Source organism: Cupressus sempervirens, chromosome 10 (genome assembly GCF_028749045.1).
Source record: "Cupressus sempervirens isolate cs-2001-9-10 chromosome 10, ASM2874904v1, whole genome shotgun sequence".
NCBI classification, from domain to species: Eukaryota; Viridiplantae; Streptophyta; class Pinopsida; order Cupressales; family Cupressaceae; genus Cupressus; species Cupressus sempervirens.
Window position 1 is genome coordinate 475,009,462 of NC_143127.1, and position 16,095 is coordinate 475,025,556.

Sequence of the window (16,095 nt, forward strand, 5' to 3'; positions counted from 1 at the left end):
CAACATTCCATAACAAATAAAGGGATAAAACATAAAAATCTAAAATAGTAAAGCAAAGAAAACAAAATAAAAAAGAAAGTAGAAAACTTAAGAAGATGGGTTGATTAAGATAGGAATGGTAAATTCTGGTGCAAGTTAGAAGATAGATCTTATCATGCCAAAATTTGGATATTTTCATGTATAAATATTTCCCTCTAAAAATTATGGGACTTAAAATTGACATTTCATTTCAAGTTTTTATATTAGAATTGCATATTCTAGATGAAGGCTAAAAATATTAGACAATAATAGACTAGTTATTGTTTGTGCAGTTTTGAAATGAACTCTATGAAAAATAGATGTTTTTCTAGCATTCAAAGTTTATCTTACATCATTCTAGTTTCTTCTTGTAGTACCTTTCGTGGTTGTATTCTATTTCATTCCATTTTGATCTAAGATGGATTCTACTTACCATTTTGGCTTACAAGTATCTTACTTGATTTAGATGTAAGATTATGATGTTGCTATTGCTGAGATGAGACATGATGCTTTATGTTGATATTTAGTTCATTTTGTACTTCATAAATTGTGGATTATGATATTATTATGATTATCTTTGATTTCATGTTATATTGTGTCATTGGCTATATACAGGGAAAGGGAGATGCTTTAATAGGATTATGATATTATTATGATTATCTTTGATTTCATATTATATTGTGCCATTGGCTATATATAGGGAAAGGGAGATGCTTTAATTATGATATTATCATGATTATCTTTGATTTCATGTTATATTCTTGCACAAGCCATTTTTCCAATTTTAGATTCATAAGAAAGCTAAGTTTCCAATTGTCCAAATCATAAGAAAGGTTATGAACATAGGAAGGAGGAACTCTTAAGTCTTCATCTTCATCATGGGATGAGTGAGAAGAGTTATGCTCCATTATAGGATTAAGATTGTAAGAAAATATGTTATTGTCATAATGAGTCTTAGGAAGAAAAGAGGAATCATGATCAAAGAAGCCCATGAGTTTATGGCTTCTCCCAACATGAATGTTATAGCTTGGACTTAGTATAATTAAGATCATAAAATGTGAGATCACAAAAGAATGTACTAGTGAGTTATAATCATGAAAATATAACAAAGATCATAAAATAAAATAGATCTAATCATACACAAAGATAGCTAAATAAAAAATAAGAGAGATTGCAAGAAAGAAAGATCTAACTCCAAGAAAGAGGGAAAGAAGTCAAGTTCACCAAAATGTTTAGGGGGGAAAGGGAGATGCTTTAATAGGATGTAGATCTCCACTTTTTGTGACTAATCCATTCAAAGGATGTGTGAAGGGAAAGAGATAAGCCCCAAATACTCTTTATAACTCAAATTATATTAGCAAGGCCTAAAGAAAAAGTATTCCAATACTCAATTTGAATTGTAAAGGAGAATGAAATATAAGGGAATACACTCTTTGGCTCATGTGTGATAATGTGTATACAAGGTAATGTAGATCTAGATGATAAGTGTATACAATCAGCCCAATTAAGATATAGATATAGGATAAAATTATGAAGGAAAACAAAATATGAAAGAATCACCTTGAAATGCATTGGCGAAGATGTATTTTAGCTCCAAAGAGCCTAGATCTAGGTTTGCAAATGCGAATTTGATTGTGGATCTCCAAACAAAATGAAAAACACAAAAAACTAGAAATTGATTTTCTAGAAAAGCAATAGGTAACATGTCAATATGGTGGTAACTATACAATATCATTGTGCTAACTTGTTCTAGAGGCACTATAATGAAGTCAAACCAAAATCTCTAGAAAGGTCTTGGGAACTTATTTTTAGACCTGTGATCACAATTTATCTACCTTTCTCCTGCACATAGAGAATAAAGGTTCTTGTTCTTTGGTGGATTAGGGCTTGCCTTGGTCAAGCCCAAGATTTATGAATCAACCTTGATTGAAAAATATAAATGTAAATGATTGAAACAAGATAAATGTAAATGTTCACCCTTCTTATAAAAACCCTTGTTAGTAAGGATTTTTCTTTGTTGTATGTTGTAAATGTAGAATTAGGTATGTGAATGTAATCTATCTCCACAAGTCACAATGGATCTACCATAACCACATCATGGAACCATGGATGTAAGTGGCAAAAATGAAGAAGGTGATGAATGCCTCAAGGTAGATCTCCTCCCTTGATGTCCAATAATATGCTAGATATTGAAGAGGAAATGTTGACAAAGAATCCTTCAACACTTTATGAAATCTCCTATTCTTGAATGCCTTGAATGCAAAATTTGGGTGAAGCTCTCCTACAAGTATTCAGTGAGTGTATGGTGTAAAATAAATCCTCTTCTTATATACTATTTTTTGGGTAGGAAAATAATACAAGATGACTAGAGAGAGAAAGTTGACTAATTAAAACCTTGAGACTTTATGGCTTCCAGGCCTTACAATCCTTGAGGAAGAGGTCAACCTGGGTTGACCTTCTGGGTTAACCTGTTCTAGTCTAGGTCGACTTGGGTCAACCTCTTCCCAAAGGCATGAGAAGGAGATTCATTGAAAACTTAGAGGAGGAATAGAAAGATTTAGGAAGAAAGTGGAAGAAAATATTCAAAAGGGACCACCAAGCACAAGTTCATCCATGGTCCAAGAAGTCACTATGAGATGGGTGCTAAAAGGTCTTAAAAGTCAAGTGAATCCATTTTAAGACAACACAAGTAATGATGAGTATTTCATTGATACTTTCACTAGTATATTTTCACATTATTTTTAATGATAATTCTAATGACATAATTTTTAACTTAAATGATTATGTACATTGAGGATTAAATATGGCACAACTAGTGTTGTAACATTCTAAGATGTATATGAATGGTCTTGTCACTAAAACATTACATTCTAAAGTGTATATGAATGGTCTTGTCACTAAAGCATTATTATTCCATTAAAGATACTTGATTATTTACTAGTGCTTTGGTTTTTTATATTATGGGAAGGTACACTTGATGTTTGCATTTTTTAGTAAATAAGTACTTGACATTATTGTCTAAGTTGCATTTTTGAGATTGTCGTATCCTCAATAATGGAAAGGAGATAGTGTTACTACATTTCATGATATATCCAACATTGTCCTTGTATGGGAAATTTATATGTAATTGGTCAATTTTATACCTCCAATACATGTAGGTAAATCCAAACTTCATATGCATATTGTCTTAGATCAATAGTGTGTATGTTCATTTATAGTCTCCATGGTTGAAGAAAGGGTTTAATTTAAATATTATTTTTAATTATTTGGGGTTATTTTCATATTGAAATTTTTTTCATTAATGAATTCTATTCAATTGGACTATTTGCTCTAGTCAATTTTAGGGAAAGCATGTAGTTTGTTTTAATTCATTTGAGTGAGATATTTTTTATTCCTTTTTAAAAAGTGACTTTATATTAGGGAAAAAGAGTTCATTTTCATACATTTTTTGGTGAAATATTTATTTTTCTCCAATTCAAATTGGAGACATTTGTGCTTATTTTTTATTATGTGAAAAATAGGTTTTGAAAGGAACTCTAAAACCCTTCACATCAAATAAGAGAAAGATATTGCAATGACTCTCCCATAGACAAAACTTGACAGAAAAAAAGAGGCTAGCATGCAAAAAAAAATGTTAGCACATGGACAACATCTAGGACAAAGATTACGTGAAGAAACTAAAATAAAATATAACAAGTGACAACCATCCCAACAAAGCCTCAAGCCAAATTCTTAAGGAAGTCAATAGTTTTAAGATCAAGAATACTCGTACTTCCAAAAAATTTCTTGATTTCTTCAATATCATTGTTAACACATTGCTTCATCTTATTTGTACTCACTCTAGTCCTCTTGCCTAGTCTAAGAAAGATATCCACCAAGTCATTATCATCCTCCACTTTCACAATAGCTTTTCCTTGGCAAGAACTTTCAAGCTTAGAAACCAAAATCCTCATATACTCAACCAAGGATTTTTAAAATCTTGTACATCTTGCTAATTCTCCTTAGGGTATCTTCAATACCATTGATCTTATTCTCAACACTTAGGATCTTGGGACTCAATTTCTTGAATCTAGTAGAATAAGCTCCATAGACTTCAACATCACTCATGGCCTTTGAGAGGTCTTTCAAGGCACTAGGCTAAGAGTAGTCTTTTCCCAAACTAATAACTTATAGATAATCCATCTTGTTAACAAAAGATCCTTTTTTTCATTTAATATCTCTAATCTCCTAATAAATCTAGTCCACCACTTTGCAAAATTCCTTCATCCCATTTCTAGAATTCTTTATGTTAAATCACAATCATCATTAGCCTATTCTTTAACATTAGTCATAACCACATCCTCTTTTAAGGTATTCTAGTAAGAGGACCAACCATACATAAATCTATAAGATTATCAATTCTACTATCAAGCTAATCCTCAAAGGAAGTAAAATGAACTAGAGGGGAGGGAGGGGAAGGCAAGATCCTAGACTTTGAGGCACTCAAAGTGGGAGTACCATCACCAACACCTTCTCTAGTAGAAGAAGAAGCACCCTTTGACTCTCTTCTTTAGTGGCAAAGCCATCAAATCCCTATCAGAGTCTTCCTCCATGCCATCACTTTCATCACCATCTTCCTTTTCCCAAAGATCCTCTTTCACTTTTTAATGATTTATTTTTTTAAGGGATATCTTCTTCTTTTCTTACCCAACCTAGAGCTAGACAAAAAATTTGTGTTTATTGGGTTTACTCCCCTTGCCAGATTTCTATGGGTATTGAATCATCATTTTTTATGCAAGGATTGCTCTTCTTTCCTAAAGATTTCATTTGACTTTGTTAGATCTTTAATTTTTCCTCTTTGATTTTGTTTTTCTCAACTTTGTGAGGTACAATTTTCTATTAAAAAAAATCCCTTAATTTCCATTTTAATCATTTTTAATTTCTTGTAATTGATCTCTATGATGTATTGAGATATTTTCCACATTTATTATTTATTTTTATGCATTTTTGGGCTTCCATGAACTTGTTTATATTTTGAATTTCCATACATACAATTTTTATGGTGTTATGATGTCCATATTTTGTGTGTTCCTAGAACAATAATTTTATTGAATATTTGTGAGGTAGGGTGGATTAGATAAAATGAGTTTTTATATTTTTGAATGATTTGATGTTTTCTTTTTTTTGTCAATTTTGATTATTGTCAATGGTGATGCCTTTTGGGGTCAAATTTTAGTCCCTAAGATTTTCTCCACTTTTCTTGTAATTTGGGATTGGGAGTTAACTCCATGATTTTGATAAATGTGTGGTTTTTGTTCGTGGATATTGTATTTTCCTTAGAATCCATGCTCCTAGTAAAGTGACCAGTTGAGTAAGCTCAAAAGTTATGTTTTCATGGATTGTATTGATAGTCATTTCTTGTGTTATTCTTATTTTTTCATTTGAGTGTGGGACTTTATTTTGTACATGGATGTATGATGTTGAGTGCACATATAGGCATGAATTAGAACTATGCTCCTTTGCCAAGGTCTAAGTGACCTAAGCTCTTGGTGATTTTGATTGAGTGTATTGTGTCTAATTGAGTGTATTTAAGGACAATGATATGAAATACTACCTTTCTATCAAGGGATGTCAATATGGTACTATACTATTGTGATGTGGAGCCTAATCAGACTTAGAGGGGTTTTTTTCCCAACTTTATTCAGTGTGGTTTCCCCCTAGATTTTTACCATAGGGGTTTGGGGGCAATGCCCACAAGATGGGATCAAGGGGAAGCAATCCTTGTACTCCTTGCCACAGTACAACGTGGGGTCGAGGGGAAATGCCTCTATGGGGGTTTTGGGGGCACTATTCCCAGAAGCTCAACTTATTTTATTATTGTAAAAGGTATCAGCTATTTTTATTTCTATTGGATGACTTATTCTAGCCCTAATTTTGTAAGCGGAAAAAAGATTGTATAAAATGGCTTAAGGTTAGGGATTTCATAATGTATGATAAGATTGTAGCTTCTTATAGTGGTATTGAGCTATAAGGGACTGTAAAGAATAATCACTAGATAATAATAATATTGGACTTGTTGTTGGTGGATGCAGCCTAGGGATTGGGTGAACCACGTTAAATCTTTGTCTCTTGTGTTCTCTTATATACAATTTATTATTCTCTGATGTTGGTTATATTTGCATGTAATTGTTATTTCTATTTGTGATTAATCTTAACACATACCTTGTTGAATAAAAATGTGGATATGGTACCATTTAGCTTTGCCATATGTAGATGTTGATATGGCTCAGTAGAGGATCCTTGATGAGTGAAGAATCACAAAAAAATCCACGGGCTTCTCGGAGACATGTGATGATACTACATCCTTGAGTCTTGACACCCTCCCTATCTAGCTTTGAGTAATGACTTCAACCTACTTGTATATTGTTATTTGCATTTAGAATATTATACTATTCTCAAAACTCTACATCTGATTGGTATGTGTGGTAGCCATTGCATGTGTGTGTGTACCTTGTGTTTATGGTTGGTAACTATCTTTACTAGCATAATGGGGTGAGCCTAAGGGTACCATAATTTTGGTTGGTGTTGCAATTTACCACTATTGCATATCGATGTACAAGTGGTGAGATTCTTCCAGAGATAAAGTCACACCATGTGCTCAGTCTTTTCCTTTGGCCATATGCTTTTAGTGATTTTATGTTATGTATTGATATGATTTGTTGATCAAATTTGACTTGATGCTATGGATGTATTGAACATATGTGACCTTGAATCATTCTAGCTAGTACTTCCTAGCATAGAGCTATTTATTAACCAATTGTATGATGGTTTTGGCTTGGGTCTTGATTATTTCCATTTGAATTTCAAAACTAATTTTTGGATTGATGCCTCTTCCTACATTACTGCCTACACTAATCAATTTTTCTACCTTCCTGATCTACACATGTGACTCTTTGGTTTAATATTTTTGTCTCATTTTTTTACCAGTCACCAATTAACATCTACCCATGTCAATCAATGCTTGTGTAGATTAACATCTCTACCTACTTTGGCATCTATACTAAAATTTGGCCCTTCCATTAGGCTTAAAAGCCAAGTGTAATGTTCATACTAGGTAAAAACACATTTATGTCACCTTTTAAGACCTCTAAACTTGTTTTGGTAAAATATCATTTCTTTATCCAAACTCAACTTTAAAAAAAAAAAAACTAAAAATACCCTTTTATAGATCTTGAATTCAATATCACCATCATATAAATATCATATTTGATTAGTTATAATATGTTTTAATTTTGAAATGTTATAAGCAAATATTTTAATATTCAAGAATATGCTACCTCAAGAAAGTGAATATTAAAAAAATAGTAAATCTTATTAAAAAAAAGTTTTAAATTTATACATAGCACTATAGGAGAGAGTCATCTTCAAAAATACATAATTATTTTTTGAAAAGGTCTAGATTTTATAGGGAAGTTTTGATAGGAAAAAAAACAATTGATTTTTGATAAGGCCAACCTCAAATACTTATAACAAAGAAAATATACATCAAAAACCAATTCTTTTCCAATAGATATACATTTCATCTATAACATATTTTGAAATCAAGGACAAAAGCAATTATTTGCATATACTTGTTTGATGGGAACTACACCCTATATTTTTCGTAGTTTAAAAGAGTACTTCAAACATTAAAGAAACAAATAAATTCTTTCTCAAAAAAATATAGGGATAAAATTCATCCAATTTACACATTTCATCAGTTTACATCATCTTGAAATTCTAAACACAAATGCCACTTTTATGTCATTTAAGTTGAACAATTTGTGTTCTATGGTCCTTTTTCTTTATAAAAGGTGACATAGGTTTGTGATTTTTCCTTGCTAGTTTATTGATGGCTAGAAGGCAAATAACTTGTATGTCTAATTATCTAAGAATATTTAGTTTGGTTATAAAATTAATATTTGCTAAACAGATTGTGAGGATAGATTAGTCTCCTCTATGTTTAGTTCTTGGGTTATTATCAACTTAGCCTCTTGTGATTCATGATCATGATCAAATCCTTGTAGGATAGTCTTATGATCATGTGTAAATTCCATTACAAGCATGTAATTGGGTTGTCATGGAGCCCTTGGTAGTAATTGCAATCATTCACTTGCACATGTTCACATAATCATCATAGTTTAATTCCTTGTATGTTTCTATCTTTCTTATGTATTATCATTATTGCTTTCACTTATGTTCATGATATTATTGCCATGTTAAAAAAAAAATTTAGTGTATATTTGACCTCAATTTTTGAGGGTTCCATGATGGGGCATCAACTTCTATATTTTCACCAATAGACTATCCACTACACTTTACATATCAACAAAACTTATACTTGGGCTCTTCCTCCCTACCTTATTAGTCACTATTGTAAGGCAGGAGACTATAGTTTTTGAATCACTTTTGCGAATTAGTTTTCTCCTCATACATTTTTCTTGTTTCATTTATCCTATAATTTAAAGATTTATTTCTATTAAAGTAAAAAAAAAATATTTTTAGTTTCTTTTTTTTGATTGGCTAAAAGCAATATCTCCGATAGTATTTCTTCTTTTGTAATTGAAAAGAAAACAAGAAAAAAAGGAAATGTTCATACACATGGCTTGTTGCATGTGTTGGCATTATGTTGTATTTTTCATTAGTGACAACACTTATTCAATTCTGTATGGTTACCAAGCTCATCACTCAGTCTCCAGTTTATACCAAGCATTCCTGAAGCTACCAAGTGAGTGTGCAGTCTAGTAGTGTTTACTGAGTCATCAGTTTGTATGATGAGAAGCCAGTGTCTATTGAGTGATGGATGTGTAGTGTTTACCGAGTGACAACAAGGTAAACAAAAGATTCAGTATCTACCGAGTAACACTATATCTACCGAGTCTCCAATGGTTATCGAGTTCAAAGCTACATTGTGTGATTAGTATGGATCAAGCCTCTACTTCTATCGAGTGCATAACGATGTTGAGTAATGCAGTGGACGTTGAGTATCAGAAGTTTACCAAGTCATCTTGCAAAACTCGATTTTCTACTGTTTGGCCGACTTAGTAATATTTTGTTCACTTGTGTTTTAGTTGATCTTGTATTTGTAAATATTGGAATGGCATATATGTAATGTATTGTATCATTTGCAATGTATGCATGAATGTATCATGGGATGGATATGTAATTTTTTGAGAAGAGTGAATGCAAATCAACATCAGAGCAGAGTATTCAACAAGGTCTGCAAGGAGTAGAAAAGTTTTATCAATCACAAGAGGTGATCTATACTTCAAGGATCTAATCAGCAATCTAGTTGTAAGTCAGATCTACTATTTCATCCTAATAGGTGAATCTGTTTTCTAAACCCTTTAACAAGGTAGACTTAACAGTCTTTGTTTAAATCTCTTAACAGAGTGCATACTTCATTGTATGTGTGTAAAACCTCTAACAAGGTGGATCTAGCTGTCCAAATTGCTCTTAATAAGGCAGATCATTAGAAGTGGTCAATGTAAGCCCTAACAAGCCAACTTTATATTGTAGTAGTGAATTTTTGTGGGTATCATCCCCACCGGGTCACCAAAATTCTATGCTCATGTGTTATGAATGTTTATCTTTTCTCATGCATGCAATAGATTAGATGAATTAATGATGAATGGATTAAGTGTTGTATTAATTTAAAGTTTTTGAGGTTACTGATTCACTCCTCCCCTCTTAGTAACCTAGCTAGTCTTAATCATTTCCAACATCATGAAGCTACAATCTCAGAAAGTGTGGGTTAATGCATGGGGGATGAATCAATTATCCAAGGTCCAAATCTACTAATTGAAAAAACAAACACTTAAACAACTTTGGATCTTATCATTTCATAGCTCAGTCTCTATTGTAAACTTTCAATAACATTAGCTAGTTGTCCACTATCCTAAAATAACTAATTTGTAGAATGTAACATTAATCAATAAAACACCATAATAACATCCACACAAGTTTGGCACTAAGATTTAAGGTGGAAACCCAATTTGGGAAAAACCACTAGCACCATGTCACCAATTTTGACTCTTCTAAAGTGAGCTCTATTAGGAGCCAACCCTGTTAAAGGTTTACAAAATACAAGGGTAAATGTAACCTTGTTAAAAGATTTAATCACAATATTAGGAGTGGCCTTGTTAGAGGACTTTATAACATTCCATTAGAATTTCACCCTATTAAAGGATTTACATCTGACTTTTAGGTCAATATGACTGTTAGATTAATCTTGATTAAATGATTTCAAATACTGTTCACAATGGTTAGAAAGTAACAAAAGGTTTTGATCTCTAAAGTACAACTCACTTTGCATGTACAGATCTCTGTTTGACTCTTTACACTGAATCATTGTTTGGCCTGCATTCTCATCTCTATCTCTAATTCACTTGGCAACCTTTCAAGCAATCTCTTTTCTTCTCAACTCTTCTCAGCCTTTTGCTTAGATTCACCTATCAATAACATTAGTCATTGCTCCAACTTCATAAGCATCCACACATAGGCCTTGTACCTCCTTAAATAGGCAATTCTAATATTTTTATGCTTAAAAACCATTATAGATCTTAGGGTTTACGATTCAATTTTCCATATACAATGAATTTGATCACCATTTTGATCATCTTCTTATTTTCTAGAAACTTCTTTTGGGATCCATTCCTTAGGTTGTCTACCTAATCCTTTCTAGAAATAAATGATCCAACTCATTGATCCTTATCTTCAACATGCTTTCCATATCCCAATCAATCAAATTAGTTAGCTGTAACTTATGATTTCTTGTAAACAGTTAAAATGTTGTTCATCAACCAATACTAAGTTTTGACACTTGGTCATCATTAGGTTGCTCAGTCACTACTATATTTCTTGCTCGACACGTACACTGTCACTTGGTCAATATTGATGCTCAGTCAACACTAATTATGATGGGATTGCTCTGGCACTCAGTCAACACTAGCATCACTCGACATATACTTCAAATTTGTAATCTTATGCTTTGATACTTGGTCAAGCCTATGCATTTGACATGTTTTTGATCACATCTTTAGGGCTTTATCATTACTACCTTCTCCACTTGTAACATGATTTAAATAATCCATTTATCTTGTTAAAGTCCAACTAGTCAAGTGTTTATTTGTAGTTTCCTCTTCATAATTCAACCTATCCTCTAGATTCTTTTGTTATAAACAACTTCTCAAATCCTCTTCATGAACCAAATAGATATGACACTTAGATCAAGTAGAAAACTATCTCACCAATATGTTTGACATCAATGAAAACATAAAAATTGTTTCAATTATAGTTTCCAACAATCTCCCTCTTTGGTATTGATGGAAACACCTCTAGACATCTCTTAGAATACTTCTAGTTAACATACAATTGAAAACTTTTACTATCACAAGCAACTCCCTCTTAGTAATTTCTCCCTCGTTTGTCTTGTAACAATTTTCACTATCTTCCTCTTTCATTTTGTTTCTTCTTCTAAATAATCCTCAATTTGTTGAATAATATCTACCTCATTCTTACTCATGTTAACTCCATAATCATAATCTCTCCCTCTTTGACAATAATTCCAAATACATTTCAACCCATGCATGTTTCTCATATAGACACCTTCATGTCAGTTTTGAATTCTTCATCTCTTATCTTCATATGACTAATCCATTATTATGTTCTTCTACCTAACTACTACCTTAGCCATCTCCTAAAGTAGAGCTGACTGCATCACTTTGTAAGATATTATGATCAACACATTTCATGCAATGCTTCACTTTAGCTTAAGTAACTTTATCTAAGGGAATTACCCCTACTTTTATCTTTGAGATATTCATGAGCATCTTTAGGTAAAGCTTTAGTGAATATATCAACTATTTTTTCTTTCATGTTCACATGCTCCAATTTCACTTATTTGTCTTGAACTAGCTCTCTCAAGTAATGATACTTGATAGCAATATTCTTTGTCTTTGTGTGCATTACATGGTTCTTTGATATGTTAATAGCACTTGTGTTATCATAATAGATAAACACTAAATCTGCAATCTCTTCCTTCATACCTTTCAACAATTGTTTGATCCATATGATATTTGAATAATTTATTGCTTTTGATTAGATAAAAAAGTTTTATAGGGATCTTGAAACCCGAGAGTTAAAACATACAAGCTGAAAATAAGCGTTAGAAGCCCAACCACAAAAGTAACAAGTTAAAGGTTGATAATAAGCACTAAGGCCAACCAAATAAATAGAGGCTAAAGAAAAGGCCAAACAGAAAAAACAAGACAAACGAAACAATCAAAAGCCAGAACAAAGAGCTAGCCAAAAAGGAAAAAGACAGGAACTAATCCACGATCTTTCTCTCCAGCTCTTGCATGACCTGGGCAGCCTCCTAGGCCATCAAGTTCTCCTCGGCCTCCTGCTGGTGAGTCCTGTGTTCTTCTTGGTCCAGAGAAGAAAAAGTGATACCAGTGGTATTATCATCATCAGATCTAGCTTTACCCCTGCCATTTCCATCCACATCCCCCTACATGCCTCTATCTTTAAGCCAATCAGTTAAAGATAGAATGTTGTTATTAATTGAGTTGAGTAGTGAGATTGTCTAGCTTGACAGATTGTGATTATTTTCCAGGTTGTAGATCCTCCTTTCTGCCAAGCTATGCCTATCATCATAATTTGTCCCTTTCTCCAGGCCCTTTAGATTCCTGGCTCCTTCCATTTGACCCACCTTCTCCTTAACCTCCTCCAACTCATGAAAAAGCCACTTGATTGACCTATAAATGTCTATCATGTTGTTGTGGGCATTATTCAAGAGGTTCATCCTAGATTCCCTAGCATTATCAGAGATTGCCACAATTGTAGGGTTAATGAGCTCTTCAAATTGTGGTTCCTCCTAGCTATCCACTAGGATTTGGGGGTTCATCACTTCTCTGAAAATACCCATTTTTTAAGTCCTCACATTAAAATTTCTCCAGGCTTTCCTCCTATCTTTGGCCAGCACCTCCCCCCCCCCAACTTCAAAACTATCCTTTATCTGCTCCTTTAGGTGGGCTTGGGGATGGATAAGGGAGAGAGGGAGCAGAGAAGAGTCTGGGTCCTGCTGCAACCTCTCATCCTCTGTGCCCTCCCTCTTGCATTTCCTCCCACCCTGGGTTTCCTTTTTTTCTTCCTGCCTCTCCTTTTCCTCATCTTTAGACTCCATAGCCTCCTTGTCATCAGAGTTGTCCAACTCCTCATTCCCAAGCTTCTTCTAACCATGATCTCTAGGCCTTTTTCTTCTAGGGGTAATGGGGGTTGGCGACTTCTTTACATTAGGCATTGCTTTTTTACCGGAGAAAGTAAGCCCCCCTTCCTTAGAACTAATGCTATGAATATCATCCGACTCAGAGGAATAGCTAGAGCTTTCGATTTCCTCATTCCCAACCTGTGAAGGGATGTTACTTATTGTCTAAGCCTTGAAGTGCTCATAGATGAGCAATAACAACCCCTCATGCAAAGCAGGGTTAGCAAAGGGTTTCTTTTTGAAGCTTGACATCACCTTGCTTATAGAGTTCAACAAATAGAAAGGGAAAGAAACTTTGCTATCATGCTGAAAATGATTCAAAAGAACAAAATAGTGGGTGCAAACATGATCAAACCTAAGGTCAAGAGTAATGTACTCAATGACAACACACAGAACATACCTCCAAATCTTCATTATATAATCTAGATCATAAAATGTATCACTCTTTTTCAGGGCATTCAACTCCTTAGAGTTGTCAGAAAAGTCCTTCATTGCACTAGCCAAGAGCTTTTTGTCCCTAAAGAACTTAAATCCCACCATTGGAATCTCAGTAACAGCCGAAATCACCTCCTCCATTATCAAAAAAGCTATCCTATTCACCTTGACTCTACCATCCTTCTATGAATTGACCATGCCGTCAGTCACATTTTGGTCATAACCATGCAGCTTCATGATATACCTTGAAATCTCGCCCTGAACCAGCTTCTCCCACACTTTCTCCCTGCTTCTCCATTTCTCCATTTTTCCCACCAGTTCTTTTCTGCACCGTTCACTCACCATATCAGCACTTTGCTCTCCCACAATTCTCATAAGCACAACTCTTTGAAACCTCGCCACCTGATAGGGTTCTCTGTGTTTTAGAGAGAGATTGAAGAAATAAACCTTGTCATTGCTCAGGTTACAAATTCAAAAAATGACCCATAAAGCGTGCTGAATAAATTGTAATAATTCCCACTTCTTGCATTTACCAATACAACCTTTAAGAGTCATACCCTTTCCCCATAAGCCTTTCCTATTCATAATTGCATATTGATCTCCTTCACACTCCCTTTGATCTTATTTAGCTCGATCAGGCTCTTAACATCCACCAAAAAACTCTTTCCCAATTGCTAGGTCATTTTTTGGTCAAATTGGACACTTTTATTTGTGAACCAATCTGCCACCGGGTTTTCTTCTTGAAAAATGTGAGTGACATGGACTCTATCAAATTTAGCAAGAATCTCACGTGTCTCATCAATAAGATTTGCAATCGACCATGAATAATGAGATTTTCCATTTAAACATTTAATAATGTTATTCGAGTCCCCTTCAAGCCATAGATTAGTAACTCCAACTTCAAAAGCTAGTTTCACCACATGGCAGGCTGCACTTGCTTCCACAAAGTGATTAGTTTGGAATCCCAGTGGGAGAGAGAAGGCCGCTACTTCATCCTCGAATTCATTCCTAATTATGCCTCCACATCCCAAGGATCCAAGATTTCCTTTAGATGCCCCATCAAAATTGGCTTTATGCCATCCTTCTGGGTGGAGAAGCCACTTGGCTTCCTATCCTTTTAACATTCTTTCTTTTTCCTTCTCCATTTTCCTACCGCCCATTTCAATATCTCCCCCCTTCCTTACTAGGTAGTTTTCCTTTATATTTTTGTGAATCTTCTTCCCAAGAATAATGGCTAGCTCCTCTCTATCTCTAAAGATTATATTGTTTCTCTCCTTCCATATGCTCTAGCAATAGTGGGGTAAGATCCAGGTTCCTAATTTCTGCAAAATAGGGGATTTGAACAAGGATTTCCATTGGCAGAAAAAATCTAAGAGATTATCTGGCATGCACCAATTAATCCCTAAGTCTTGGGTCAGGAAGTCCCAAACCTCCCTAGAGAAGGAACAATGAATGAACAAGTGGTTGCCTATTTCCAACTGGTTCTTACATAAACTACATCTACTTGGCAGAATCTATCCTCTTTTTATAAGGTTATCCTGAGTGAGAATTTTTTTTTGTAAGGCCAGCCAATGAAATATATTGATTTTAGGAGTGAGGCCTGGGATCCAAGCTTTTGACCAAGGAGGTTTCTCTTTTAAGCTCCAAAGAGCCATATACCCAGAAGCAACAGAGTAGTTTCACTGGGTTTGTCCCCTCAAATCATTTCATCCCTCTTGTTGCTGAGAGCCATTGAATTCAATATTAACATGATTGGAATTAGATCATCAAAGATTATAGATAGATCTATCCAACCCTGGTCGTTCCTATAGTTGCAGACTTTCAACCCAAAAAGTTGAATACAATGGTTCGCCCAAACATCATAGACAAGATTGTTCATTAGGGGGCCTTGAATAAGCCAACTATCAGACCAAAAATGGATATCCTCCCCATTCCCCAATTTCCAAGATACTTTTGCCTTTGCCAGGTCCCTGGCTTTCAGAAAACCATTCCAGATAGCTGATCCTCTAGGAATGTCCTTGCTAAAAAGGGTGAACTGAATAGAAGGCCTCTTAATGTACTTGTTGACCAAGATGTCTCTCTATTCCCTAGTGTTGTTGAAGAAACACCATAATTGCTTTGTCAAAAGAGCCTTATTAAGATGAGTAAGCTTCCTTATGCCAAGACCTCCATAATTCTTAAGGAGATAGACTTTGTCCCAGGCAACCAGTGGGTATCTTTTTTTCCCTTCAACTCCTATCCATAAGAAATCCCTCTAAATTTTCTCCATCCTCTCTGCAAATTTAGCTGGAATCACAAAGAGACTTAAAGTGTATAGTGGCAAATTCTAAAGGGTGGATTTAACCAGTTGACATTTG